Raw genomic sequence first — 14298 nt, 5'->3', positions numbered from 1 at the left:
TATTTTCCTCAGGTTGAGATAATTTGTGTAATCAGATGTATTTACCTACATCCTGAAAGTATATTTAATTAAGTGTGTTAAGTTATTAGGTAATCCTGAGTCAGCATAGCGTTAGACTAAAGACTCTGCTTTAAGCTGGTAGGTTTTGAGATTCTTCAGTGTCGCTGTCTCCCGTCTCAGCTGTGTTTACATTCTGCTCCAAACGTCTTTAAGCCCTGCCTACCCCTAACCCTGCGACATGATTGACTGTTCAATGTGGTCTTCTTCTTCCGTCTAATGTTGGGTGGCAACTAGCGTTTAAGACACATTAGCGCTCCCTCTCATTCCAGTTGTTGGGGGGTTTAATTACAGGTTTAAATATATTATTTTTTTATCAAACAACTGTTATACTTACTGTGGGAACGAAGCCTTAGTTTTGGCACTCTAAAACTACCCAAAAAATCCACAGGACAACTCGATGACAGGTTCAACTGTTTACTTCAGCAACAATAAGAAAACAGTACAGAAAGGTGTCAATTTTCCAAGTTTGTATCCACAAAATCCAAAAAGAATAAAAGAACGAGAGAGAGGTAAGAAAAACTGTGGCTCCACTCTCTCTGTTTGCCTATCTGCTCCACATTAATTAAAAAACTAAACTTAATAAGGGGGCGGAGTTACAGCATGCAGGATTAAGCCACCCATCCAACACATGACATCCTAAGTCACACATCCACATACCATTTTAATATTATGAGAAATTACTTACATCATTAAGAACTTTAACTATTTACCATCTTTTAATAAATGTATATTTTTATCTTAATCCTTATAAATGAACTGTTTATGTAAATTATTACTTGTACATGAACCCAAATTATTTTAACACCATGAATTGTATTTAGACTCCTACACTTATATTGAGAAAAATTGTGTCACGATAATTTTCATTAACGAATTATCGCCCACCCCTAATTGTAAGCTATTGTGGTCCCAAAGTAAAGTGTGATGTATAATCTTACAATGAAAGTGTATGTTAGCTATAACTTGCTGTCTTCCTGCTGTTCTTTATGTTTTACACAATTCCTGTTTGCAACATGCCTCTTCTGAATAAGAAAAACATCTTACAAGCTTTTTTTTCACCACTAAATTAGCACCAATTAATCTGAGGGTAGCTAGCTTCAGCTTCATCTTACTGCATCACAATTTGTTTGCAAGCATGGACATTAAACCCAGGCCTCCATCCAACAGGTAGCATGTACACATGCTGAGTGAGAAAGAGGTGGTTTTGGGTTAAATAATGTTTTTCTATTTACTGCGATCTATCATGCAAGCTTGCTGTGAAGGAAACAAGAAGTCCTGCAGTTTCTGTCACTTGTACTCACTGTTTCTGCCCATAATTTGATCCTCACCCTGACCCTGATAAAAGTGTGAGGACACAAAACCTTATTGATTGAAACCAAAAGGGAAAAAGGAGAAGTGTTGTTCTGCTTTCTAGTGGCAGTTTGTCATGTTAAGTTATAATAAAACATTGTCCAGTCTCAAAGCTGCCTTTTCTTCAGGTGTTTTACCTTTATTAATAGGACAGCTGAAGAGAGACAGAAAATGTGGGGAGTAGAGAGTGTGGGTCATACAGCAAAGTGTGGTTGTCAGTTGTCCGCTGTAACCTATGGGACACGCTCTATTTCTATCTCTGGTTGAAATGATAAATGATTGAAAATGTATAAATTATCACAGAGTGAGTTAATTACTGCTGAAGGTTGTTGGTCCAAATGTGGATTTATTTGACAATAGGGGTGGGAATCTCATGGGACGATGCAATGTGCAATACTTGCCCCACGATAATGACAATATCACGTTAAAGCAATAGTTGATATATTGCAAGAAAATCCTATAAGGATACCTTACAATATCTGGTTAACTGAAGTAACACCAAAAAGGTTAAAAGCAGGATTCATGTATTTATTCACAGCACTTTGGTTTCACTGAAATAGTCATGAGGAATGCATTTCCCACTCACTGTTTATAAAATGGGTAATAATCATCATACAGGAGTCCACGGACAGTTAATGTCCACCCATCACAGGTGAGTGAAACTCTCTCCGCCGACTAAAGTGCACCCTCCACCTTTCCTCTTGTGTCAGCACTAAGAGCTGCAGTAGACTTTTCTCGCCTTACTCTTTCTTTGAAGGTTCAGTGCATCTCTGAGGTCCTTTTCACCTCTGTCTGACACCCCGCTGTCTCCTTCTATGGTTATCCTGCAGCTAACTTCTTCTTCTGCAAACTAACTGCAACTCACGTCCTCCTCATTTCTGTCATTAGTGCCACTGTGAGGAGTCATTAAGTGGTGATGTGAGCCAAATTGGCAAGGAAATCTACAGTGCCACAATTTTTAAATTAAACATTTACTTTTTTTTAATTTTTAAATTGAAAATTGTATCACATAGGTCAGAATGACAACGTAGTTCTGTATTTTGTCCAACCATTATTTGATTTAATTTGACTTTTAATAAAGTCAATCCATTCTGTCACAAATTAAGGACATTAGGTTCTGACCAAGCGGCAACCTCCGGTCTGAAAATATGAGTCCAATGTGGAAGTGCTAAAAACTGCAGTTCATTGAGGATCCGCTTGAGGCTGGCTCCGGAAGTACTGGAAGTCACATACACACCAATTCAAAAAACCTGATCTTTACAGCAGAAATAAACATGTTTACAGTCTGGCACAAAAGACGAGTGTAGTCTGGATAGCTCATCTCTCGATCGGCTCTCACTGTAGGGGGGTGAATTTTTTTTCTAACACGGCAATTTCGAAGTTATTGAGATTACAAGTCTTCTAATGAGAGGCACAGCTGACTTGATCGACAGGCGGGAACACTGTAGCTGTTGGCTAGGAGGCTCAAAGTCCGCCTCTTTACGTCACAATCGCTCAACAGCAGCAATAAGGCTGCCGCCGCCAATTGGCCTCAAAACAGCTCTTCAGGAACAGATGGGTGACGTCACGGAGACTACGTCCATATTTTATACATTCTATGGTTCTGATATTACAAGTTCAACGTGCTGAGAGCCAAATATCAAACATCTGTAAAGTAAAGTGCCATGTTTTCCCCATAGAGTCAACTTCATGTCATAATGACCCTCCAGAACAAAGGTGATCCTTGTAAAAGGAGTCATGAACAGGAAAAAGCAGAAAAATAAAAAGGCTCCTGGTCAAATAAAAACCTTCTGCTTTCATCTGCTGAATCTATTTACTAATTTAAAAAAGTTACCACCTTCCTCTCTACAGTTTCTAAATCATGGTATTAATATGAACAGTTAACATCAGATCTCCAAAACATTACAACCATGGTTTTCATGCTCTCACATCAATAGCCACAACACTTGTTGTAGGTCAGCGTACATTTCAATGCGTCTTTTCTTACAGTGACTCCTAGTGTAAGAGATTACTGTCTCCTACCCGAGAATGTACATCAACACAGAAAAGGTCACCCTCTAGTTTCAAATAATTGGATGCTGCCACATGTCTTTGAACTTTACAAGACTAAGCCTCCTCAAGTTACTTGGCTGTGCTTCTACATGAATCCAAGTCACCATTTCAGCAACACGTATCGGCAAAAAGCCTCATGAGTGATGAACAAACAGGTTCCATGGGTCCTTTTTGTTATTTTTAATGTTCCTTGTGTGATTTGAGTATTTAAAAGCGGCAGGGTGAACATGGATATCAGTTAACAGTTGAGACTGCATCTGCAGTGTCATCAGTACAGTTTTCTACAAAATGTGTTTGTGCAAAGCATTATCATTGGCTGTGAACATTCAGCAGTAAAATATTTTCCCAGACAGTCATGAGCGAGATCATTTAGGGAAGTACTGACTCATTTGAGCCACTCAGCAAAAACATTTTGAGGCGTTTTATTAAAAAGAGTATATCCGAACTAAGTTGTCATCATAAAAAGAGTGGTTTCTGTAGGTCTTCAACCTTAAGTGCTTCTTCAGTGATTGTTTTAGGTTAGGCTTGCATAGCTTGTAATATTCATACACTGCCTGTTCATTGTCTTATACTAGGGAGGAAATTATGTGGTCAGTAAGATTCACCAGACTTTTGCTTTTGCTGATCCTAAACCTCATGGCGTATTCTTCTCTTCAATCTCGTGTAAAGCCACATAACGTTGATTAAAGGTGTGATCTTTAAAAATGTGGCTGCAGCAGCTGCAGCTAAAGCAGAAGTGTTTTGTAGCAGCAGTGACCAGATTTTAAATGCATGAGGATCAATAAAAAGGGGGATGCTGAGGTCCTTCTTCGTTTAATAGGGGGGGGTAGTTTACAATAAAAACTGGAAAAGGTTGGTCTTCATCCAAGTCAATTCACTCCTTCTCAGATGAGCTGCATTTCCTGCAGCACAGGACGCAAATAAACACTAAACAGCTGAAAAAAGTAGAGCAGACCACTAGCGTTTTAAACATCAGCTCCATCAACACAGCAGGGAGACTTCAATCTCTGAAGCATCATTGGTTCAAATAAAGCACTGCGACAAGCATCTCCAGGGCGGAGAGAGAAAATAGACCAGAAAGATGAGTGAAAAAGAGTAATCTCCCTGACATATTCCTAATAATCCACCTCCCTCGTGCCGCTGCCCCCCTCGAGCTCACCCAATCATAAAGTGTCAACACTGACCTACAAAAAGGGACTCCTGTCAAGCCTTACATGTTTTAAAACATCAATCACAACAGACAAAGAGGGTACATTGCATTATACAGCATTAACCTTCAGGCCTTGCATATAAAGACCATAGATTTATTTATGCTTGTGTGTTAAGAGCCTCGGCACCGTTCCTTACAGCAAGCCGGCTGCCAAATTGATGAACCTGCTCAGCCCTCAGCGGGAGAGCGGCACCTTTGATTAATGAGTGCAAACTGGTGGAAAGGGTAAGAGTGGAAGAGACAGGGTGAAAATGGGTGAAAATACAATTATTAGCAGTGCTGTTTTTTTTTCTCTGATCCTTTAAAAGACAAAAGCTAAAAGGTGGAACTTTAAGCAAACAGATTAGATATGAGACGATTGGATTTAGGCTGCCACAGGCCTCGAGCTCATGCACAAAAATCTCAAAATGATGGATACCGTGTGTTGTATTGATTGTGGCATTAAAGATCTGTATTTTTTTAGAGAAAGGGCTGCTTTCGTGTAGCAGTGCTCTTTAGAATCATTTACAAACCCTGTCCTACATTTGCATTCGGAGCCTGCAGAACAAAACCCTTCAATATTTTTAACATTCAAATGCCAAGCTGCTGACTCTCCTCTTTCTCAATGTTAAAATATTAACATAAATTATCAGAATCCTAGCACACAGCACTTCAACATTGTTCTCTCTGTAGAGATTTTCAAGGACATGTGCTCTGAATAAATATGAGGCAAATTTAGTGACCTTCTACCTGTGTTTTGATTCATTGGCAGTTACTGGATGCATGCATAACACATCAAGGCTGTGATCTGATTTATCTCGCTGCCTTGGCTACTGAGCCCATTTGAATGATGGACTTTATCAGTTTACTGCCTTTTCACTTAAAGCGGTGTGCAAAGACAACACACTCGTTCATTACAATCAATTATAACAACTTAAAAGAAACAAAGATGCACGAGAAAACATGCGAAAAACTAAATGACATTTTTAAACCAAAAGCAGCATGCAAATAAGCCTAATTGTGCCCACATCATCAAGCAGCCCACTGTGAATGATGCAGTCATGACAAAGTTTGACACAAGTTCATTTCAATTCACAAAATCCTCTTCTTTCATCAGCCTTTTTCACAAACATCACAACTGCATGTCATTTTTTATCCACAAAAAATAAGAAACTGGAATCTCCCAGACAAACAGTCACATAGTTCCCTTATGCCAAGTCTAAAAGTGTGCTGTATAAAAGGTTTAGCCGTGCTAAATTCAGTCCCTAGTGTCCTCTTCCTTCAATTCAATGTGCATTTAGCTTTTACTGCAAAATTGCCTTTAACCTGCACTTAAAACAGGGCAACTTTGTGCCTCAATGTCTGTTTCTGTGTATCTCTCTGGAGTAGAAGAGGGGCTAAATGTTATAGGGTTCCTTAAAATAAAGATAATGCAAGGAGAGCATTTAGAGAAAATCAGGGCAATGTTTAAATGCCCTGTGTTCTGCTCTTGTAGGACTACACTGTGCTTTTGCATCCAGATTCTCAGCTACTGAACCGAATTCCAATGTCCATGCTTCATATGAAATAAAAGTGGTTGTTGTATAAAATTACAAAACCTGATTTAAAATCTCACCAGCAAAAAAATGAAACTCCAACTAACTTCAAAAAAAGATCACATATGTTGTTAAAATGCTGCACGACAAAATACGCATCATTCAGGTTTCTTCTTCTTCTCTAAAGTTTGATAACTTTGACACACATGAACACACCGCTGACATAGACCACTACTAATTTAAATATCTCAAGATGGCGATTGCCTTGTTGTTAATATGAAAGCAGAAAAATGGAGGGTATTGTCATAATCTCAAAGGGTAGGATTCAGCCCAGACCGCAGCTGCAGCATTAGTTGCGCTCTGCTTTTTAAGAGGAAGCGACAAAACAGAGAAGACAGAGGGGGAGACGAGCAGCACACTGCCCCCGGCTTTAACACTGATATCAAATCATTTCATGTAAGGACATTTAAGAAGATGAAATACTTAAACATGTAGTACCATAAGGAGTTTGGCGAATTAACGTCGTGCGCGTAAAACCCCAACAGATACACCATCAGGAGAACACTACTTCAATATGCTACACATGGTGGGCTTTAAAGCGAAACACCACGATTTAAAACAAGTGTATGCACTTGTTATGTTGTCACTGGGCTATTTATATTAAAGGGCAAACATTGGATCCAACAAAGAAAAAAAAATCACGACGAAGGTAAAGACATGAGTGAGCAGCGTCGCCTCTCTGTGCCAAGTAATGTGACATTTAAACCTCACTTACCCAACTCTTGTCTCGTTTTGTGACCAAGTTACAACTTCCACTTCATCTCGGATGTAATCCTTGCGCACTTTACGCACGACACATCCTAAGAAGCTGTATTTACTTTGATAGAAGAACTTTTTCAATTGCTTTTAAACCGAATTGAAGTCCCCGGTGTGGATAACGTTACAATGAGGCAAGTGTCTGAAAAGAAGGATGCTACCAGTTTAGCTTAGCTGTTAGCAGTGAGCCACACACAATTGTAAAATAACAACTGAACATACGTTACCAAGCGAGCTGGAGACAAAACATGGGGAAATAACCTCACCTTATCGCTGGAACTCGGTGTATCCCTTTAAAGGGTGAAGAAGAGGGTAATTCTATTTATTTGCGTCCCAGTTTAGCGCTGTGTAAAGGATGTTGGAAAGAGATGAATGGAGATTTGGTCAGTAGGTAATAGAGTCCGGGGTGGGAGTGTGACTGAATGTGTTGGTCTCTATTCGCAGATTGAACAGACTCTCCTCTCCTCCGTTTCACTACCAAGCAACTCAAGAGAAGTGACGTCAGCTCAGGGCTTCTACAATGCAAACTTTTGTTTCTGCAGCCAGCAAGACAAGTGCACAAAACTGCCATCAGGATCAGGAGGAGTCATGTATGTGATGAAGGAAATGAAGGGTGCACATGATTTCCTTTAAAAAAACAAAAAACTACACATATACACTGCATGCACAATTATTAGGCACGTGAGTATTTTTGTGAATATGTTAAAAACTGTTCACAGTCGTTTTCAAATTTGTCAAGAAGTCAGATAGTGAATATATTTCTTCAACTGTGTGGTTAAAATGATGCTTTTCAAATTCCGTTGGCTGTATTTTTAAATAAATGCAGAATCTGTAGAAATGAGCGTGCAAAATTATTATGCAAGTTGGTGATAAGAGCATATAACTTGTGAAAATTAAGAACTAGGCACCATTTTAAACGTTCTATTGATTGAAAATAATAATATTTACTTCAACTGTATTCAAACTTCAACAAAAACAAGTGTTTCCTTTAGATTTGTATACCAAATAAAACTGTTAATGTCTTTGAAACATTTCAAATCTAAAGTGTTTCTCAAATGTCCAATATAACCTCCTTTTCTTTCAGTGAGGGTCAGAGGTAACTGGTAAACAGATTTAGTGAGGTTTCTGATGACTTCTCTGCTGACTCTGTGAGCTGTACCCTGTATGGCTTTCCAAAGGGGCTCTTTTGAGCTGTATTTCTTGCCATTACTGTAAATTATCTCCTTTATTATTCACCACAAGTTCTCAGTCGGGTTGAGATCCGGTGAGCAGACAGGCCAGTAATTATAATGCAGGAATTATCAAGTGTTTTTTTTATTTAACCTTTATTTTACCAGGAATAGTCCCATTGAGATACAAAGTCTTTTTTTCAAGAGAGTCCTGGCAAAGACAGCAGCATAAAAAGTTTCACAAATAGAACAGGACAAAACATACAGGGAGAAGTATTACATCGATTTATAAATTAGCAGTGTTAAGCTCTAAAACATGTGCACAAGCTGATCAGATCATACTTTATCCTAGATTTGAAATCCTCCAATCGAATGAAACAATCCAGTTTCAGGCGACCATGAAGCTCAAACCAAGAAGAGGGAGCAAAGACATTAAAAGCACTTTTACCAAAGACAGAGCGGGTCCGAGGAATGACAAAAATAATTTGTCCATGGGACCGAAGATGACAACCACTGACAACTTAAGGAGTCAATAAGGAGCATAAATCGTACATGTGTGGCCATAGGACAGGGCTATTCAATTAAATACTTGGCCGGATTTTCAGACTAAGGAGGACATGAGCTGGGCGGGACATTTTTAGCAGACAGTGACCAAAGTTAACCATTTAAAAGAAAAAAAATAGATAACAAACACACTGGCTGTTTATTAACGTATCGCCACATCCAAAAGGGCATAAACACATTAAAAGAGCAGTACTTAAACTAAACCTATGCTGAAATAGCCTACTGCTTCTTTAAATTTTACATTTCAAACACATAACTTCAACACATTTTGACAGGTAAATACAAGTACATGTTAAGGTGCATATGAACAAAAAAAACAAAGTACAGATTAGGAACACCACCTTTTGTTTTGGTCACATCTGAAAGTGCATAAAAAAGTAACTTGCGTAACAACAACTTTTCAGAACTTCAGCTATTTTTCAGTTTTTTAAATAAAAGAAAATACAGTTTGTCCCCGTCTATATTTGGTCCCATCTGAGACAGTCACAACTTCAGTGCATATAATCAAAAAAAATAGTCATAATCACTCGGCAGTTGCTTTCGGGCCACTCAAGGGTTGCTTTTGGGCCACTCATTGAATAGTGCTGCCATAGGATAAATGTGCAGTTAAACTGACTCCAGCACAAACAGGAGCATATTTTCAGAAGCTTTTAGTTCCACAAAACCAGTTGTGTGTTTGTGTGTGTGCATGAGAGTAATTTAACCTTCAGGTTTTTACACTCTTACATTGAATGTTTTTAGCTCAAAAGTATTTAGTCCTGCCAGAGCCAGCCCTAACCGACTTGGTGCCCTAGGCAAGATTTCAATTGGTGCCCCTTGTATTGTAAACAACTCCACCAACAATCGCTTCACATATACACTTAAAGACAACTGACATACAGCCTTATGTTTTACAGGTTTTCTTTATTTAAAATAAAATGTACCTCTAAAATAACATTAAGGAAATGGTAATAACATTGATATTTATATTTCAAAATACATAATGAAGTAGAAGGATTTATTCAGTCTTTATATAACTCTAATTTTCACAGACACTTTCAACAAGCATCAGTAATGTATTAAGTGATGACTGAAAAGGCAGAAGCAAAATGCGTATTTAAGCCTAGCCTACATTTTCTATCTAATTAAGCTTCCAAAGTGTAAAGAAAACAACAAAAACAAAACAAAAACAAGTAAATCATGAACACTTAAAACCTTCAAAAACTGATGTGCAACCATGTTTTTAAAAACCAAAAGTGAATCACAAGCTTTTAAATGTTTACTTGCATCAGTCCTCAATTTAACCCAAAATTAAATGAGATAAAACAATATTGTTTTTCCTATTATCTTCACATTTTCTTCCTCACTCATTTAGCGGCGCCCTCTATGGATGGCCAGTGCCCCTAGCATTTGCCTATACTCCCTATGCCACGAGCCAGCCCTGCATAAAATTATAATGCAGGAACTGTCAAGTGTGGCCATAGAGGATAAATGTGCAGTTAAACTGACTCCAGCACAAACAGGAGCATATTTTCAGAAGCTCTTAGTTCCACCAAACCAGTTTTGTGTTTGTGTGTTTGTTTGTGTGCATGAGAGTCATTTAATCTTCAGGTTTTTACACTCTAACATTGAATGTTTTTAGTCCAAAAGTATTTAGTCCTGCAAATATTTGGTCCATATCATCCTCTCCCTATTTTAATTTGCCCTGTCCTACTATTATAGAACAAACTGCACCTGTCCATAATAACATACTAAAACTCCTTCATAATACCAATTGATTCAAACATACACCCTATCACTCTTACTATTATGACCACTGACCAGACCACTTAATATTAACTTTTTATATAGGAGTGGTTGATCCATCCTTTATTATGCTTTGTTGTGAACAAGATCTCCTGATTCCCAAATGTATATGTGTATATATGTGCGTGTGTATATATGTGTGCATATATGTATATATATATATATTATATTCTCTCACTATGACTTCTCTTACTGTTTTATTTTTTGCCCTAACATTATTTGTTATATATAATTGAATGTGCTGTCGAATTTTGTTTAGTTTACTTGTCCTTTTTCTTTTTTATGTGTGTATTGGTTACTTGTGTTTGTGTTATATGTTTGTATTGTAGGACCCCCTCGAAAACGCGATGACACATCTCAAAGGCTTATTCCTATAACAAAAAAAAAAGATTTTCAAAGATTTTCAAAATAAAGAAAACAATGGACCAACTGCTTTCATTTGTATTTGATAACCAAATGATGCAGCAAGCAAACTATGTTCAGATAACAATGAATACATTAACCTGAGAGTAAAACATTTTATTTATAAGGATTTGATATCACTTCAGTTAATATAACAGTTTACTCCATTCATAGATGTTCATTGGGAAAATTTGGATGGCAGAAAGGGAAAAGATGTAACTTTTTATATAATGTAGATTGCCACTGCTGATTCGAAAAAAGAAGGTACATTCATTTATTCAGTAAAGTCCGGTTGATTTTACAAGCTTAAACTATAAATGTGTGATTCTGTAGCAACTGTCCAAGAGTTGCTTACTCATTTGCTTTAAAAGGATTGGCTCAAAGCTTTCTTAAAGCTCCTGTGATGAACCTTCTGCTTATGTCAATTTTGGCGCCCCCAGTGGACAAAACGTACTACTTACCTCTTACATCTTTACTAATTTTATCCTATACATTTGTTGGTACTGTTTTCCTACAAATGTTCTTATTATGCTAAGTTAAAACACTGAAATGTATTACTCACTGTGAATAATTGCCATGTTTGTCTGACACCTACCCCTGTTCAGTGGTTACAAACATTAGAATTAACAATATAGACATGGTCGTGTTGTTAATGGTCTAATTGGCTTTTTTTAGGTAAGTCCTCACAGGAGCTTTAACCTATTGTTAGTGACAACTTTCTTTGTTTTTTCCCTCTTCTATCTACTGTATTCTGTAAAATATGTCTGAAAAAAGACTAAGACCAAAAAAATTAATGGATAAAACATACACTGAGGTATTGGCGATGTTTAAAATTTAATTAGTATGATACACCCCTTATGTTCAGTGAAGAAAAGGGACCAGTATCAGCCTTTTTAATGATGATAAAGCAAGCAAAAAAAAAATCAGCTTTTTTCATCATGCTCAAAAACAAACATTTACAGCATAGTAATGTAATTAAATCAGTGTAACAGTACAAAAATTCTTCACTGCTAAGGCCTCATTTGATGCTGCAGATCTAGCATTTATACACAAACTCTCATTTAGGTTTGTAATAACTTGATATGGAGTGAAATCAACATTTTTCTGCTGGTTATCATCTATTAAGGTAAGTGCATTCAATTGTTGCAATCCCCAGTGATCATAAAACCATCTTTTTTTAAAGATTCGTCAGTGTTCAGGAGGACGAAGTGGATTTAAACCCAATGGCACTGCACCTTTTTCCACAGCCCTCTGCCCATGTAGTTGGGCTAATTGGAAAGCGTAATTAAAGCACTAAGGCCTGTTTTGAATTTAAGATGTGGACAAAAAAGCCCTTGATCAGCATTTGTGATTTAAAACAGCTTTATTTGCTTGCTCACCTTCCTTTGTGCTCATTGATTTTTCTCCAACCCACAGGAGCTCATGACCGTCTGGATTGAGTGAAACACACTCCTGGCTGGATGAACACACATGGTGAAGGAGGTAGAAAAAAAGTGTTTTGGTAAATTCATCAGCCGAGCCACAGGATACCTGGCTTTTTAATTGTTTTTGGACAATCTTTATTAGATAGATGAGCAAAGGGAGAGATCAGAGCAGCATCACATTCAGAAACCTTATTTTCCCTCTGTGTTTTTTTTTTTTCAGATTTCACATTGAACAATCAAATGTCAGCCTACCTTGGACATTTGTAACATAATAAGTGGCAGTCGATGGCTGCAATGCAGCAGCATGCTGGGGGAAGGGCAAACAGTCTGTCCCCTTTAAAGGGATTTTTAAAGAGTCTTGATTAGAAAGTATAATGAGATACCAAAGACACAGCAAAGATGATCTCTCAGGAGACTGATGGAAAACAAATTAGGATGCTGCTTTTGTTTTTTAATAATTATTTTTCTATCAGTCCACTGAAAACTCAGTAAGCCCCAAAGGCACAGGACTCTCCGTCATTGATTTTTTTTGGGTGACATATTAGACTGTACAGATTTTAATCATGTTAGCACACAATGCTCTGATCCCTTTAACACTAAAGCCTTCCAGCATTGCACATGCATTTGATTTAGAAAATGGCACAGTGTGTGAACTAAAAACTGGGTACTTTCATCACTTAATTTTGCATCCATGAGCATGTGTGTGTGAGGGTGTGTTTGTGATTATTTGTTTATACTAATACTGTTTTCAACTCTAGGTTCTGACATAGTGTTTGCAAACGGCTCTGAGTGAACCTTTCTCAAAAATCCTAATGGGAGCTATCACATATAAAAATATGTGTCAGTGTTTTGTGTCAAAATGTATCCATCATAAATAAAGAACAAGCATGTTTTTGCCACTTGGTACAGATTTAGTACCATCACAAAATAGAGTATACCACTGTGTAAATATAGCAGCTGGTCACAGATCAGTAATGTACATAGTGGCCTCTTGTTTCCTGGGTTAATAGTTGCATATTCCAGAATAGATGAATGGGGGGAAAACACGAGTCTTCCAGGACAAAGGAAACAGATGCCTTACACGTCTGCATACAGACACCTTTCCCAGGAAATGAACAGCGGATGAGCTTAACAAAAATAATGATTTTTATATAGAATCCTGACAAAGTAAATCACATGGGATTGTGCTGATAATAGAAAGGCAGGAAAGAGTTGTAGTCACACAATGACCTGTGTTTACATGTATGTATTTCAAGTTAAACATAAAGCCAGAGATCAAGCCCAGATGTTTTTATTCTTATTGACATATAATTTGATAAGCTTAAACGTTTGTCTTGTGATCCAGCGTGGCTCTCATTTTCCTTCCATCAATTGGGCTACTGTGTGTCATATCTTATTCATGCATACTAATGTCCATTTTAATTAGTCAGTCGGGGTCAGCATAGAGCTCTTCCTGCTTAAAGCATAGGCTTAAAGCAGTGGTGTGCAGATGTACTAATGACATTCTGCTGCCATTATTTGAGGGGAAAAGAGGCCAATGTGAGCCACTGTGATGAGACAACAGCCCTTTTGTGATTAGAAAACTATACAGACTGGCTAAACAGGAAGTACAGTTTTTGAGATGTAACAGCATAATCACTTATTTTGGGATATGTTTGCTGGAAAATTAAATATTTTAGCTTGTAAGTTCACAAATTGTACATTGTTATATGAAGAAAGAAAAAATACAGCCACACACAAAGTTTCCTAAACAGATCATTAAGAGTATCAAAGACTCTAATGTAAATCAGGTTTTGTATCTTGAATAAATTATACTTAGTTGCATATTCATCAGTAAATCACTCTGGTCTTTTAAATTAGTCTTTAAAAGATAATGTATTCTATATGTTAATGTAAAAGAATTAGAGGTGCTAGACATGATGAAAGTACAGCATACTGGAGGACGACCTGTG

At 37.5% G+C, this 14298-nt stretch overlaps 1 protein-coding gene and 1 long non-coding RNA gene across 5 annotated transcripts in view; one reads left to right on the top strand and one right to left on the bottom strand.

The window, feature by feature from the left end:
* The window catches only part of LOC117819918 (bromodomain adjacent to zinc finger domain protein 2B), a 51598-nt gene extending 44074 nt beyond the window's left edge, over window positions 1-7524 (bottom strand). For 2 of the 4 annotated variants that reach the window (XM_034693446.1, XM_034693449.1), the window contains exon 1: window positions 7269-7521. The gene's annotated coding sequence lies outside the window, so the exon portion shown is untranslated. Of the gene's footprint in view, window positions 1-7268 lie in introns of all 4 variants that reach the window. The other 2 variants (XM_034693448.1, XM_034693447.1) reach the window with 2 other exon arrangements.
* LOC117819919 lies at window positions 6894-7647 on the top strand. The gene is made up of 2 exons (XR_004632653.1): window positions 6894-7314; window positions 7447-7647. It is a non-coding gene; the product is annotated as an uncharacterized LOC117819919 (long non-coding RNA).
* The last annotated feature ends 6651 nt before the right edge of the window (window positions 7648-14298 follow it).

Source organism: Notolabrus celidotus, chromosome 10 (genome assembly GCF_009762535.1).
Source record: "Notolabrus celidotus isolate fNotCel1 chromosome 10, fNotCel1.pri, whole genome shotgun sequence".
Lineage (NCBI taxonomy): Eukaryota > Metazoa > Chordata > Actinopteri > Labriformes > Labridae > Notolabrus > Notolabrus celidotus.
This window is presented reverse-complemented; position numbering and strand designations above follow the sequence as displayed.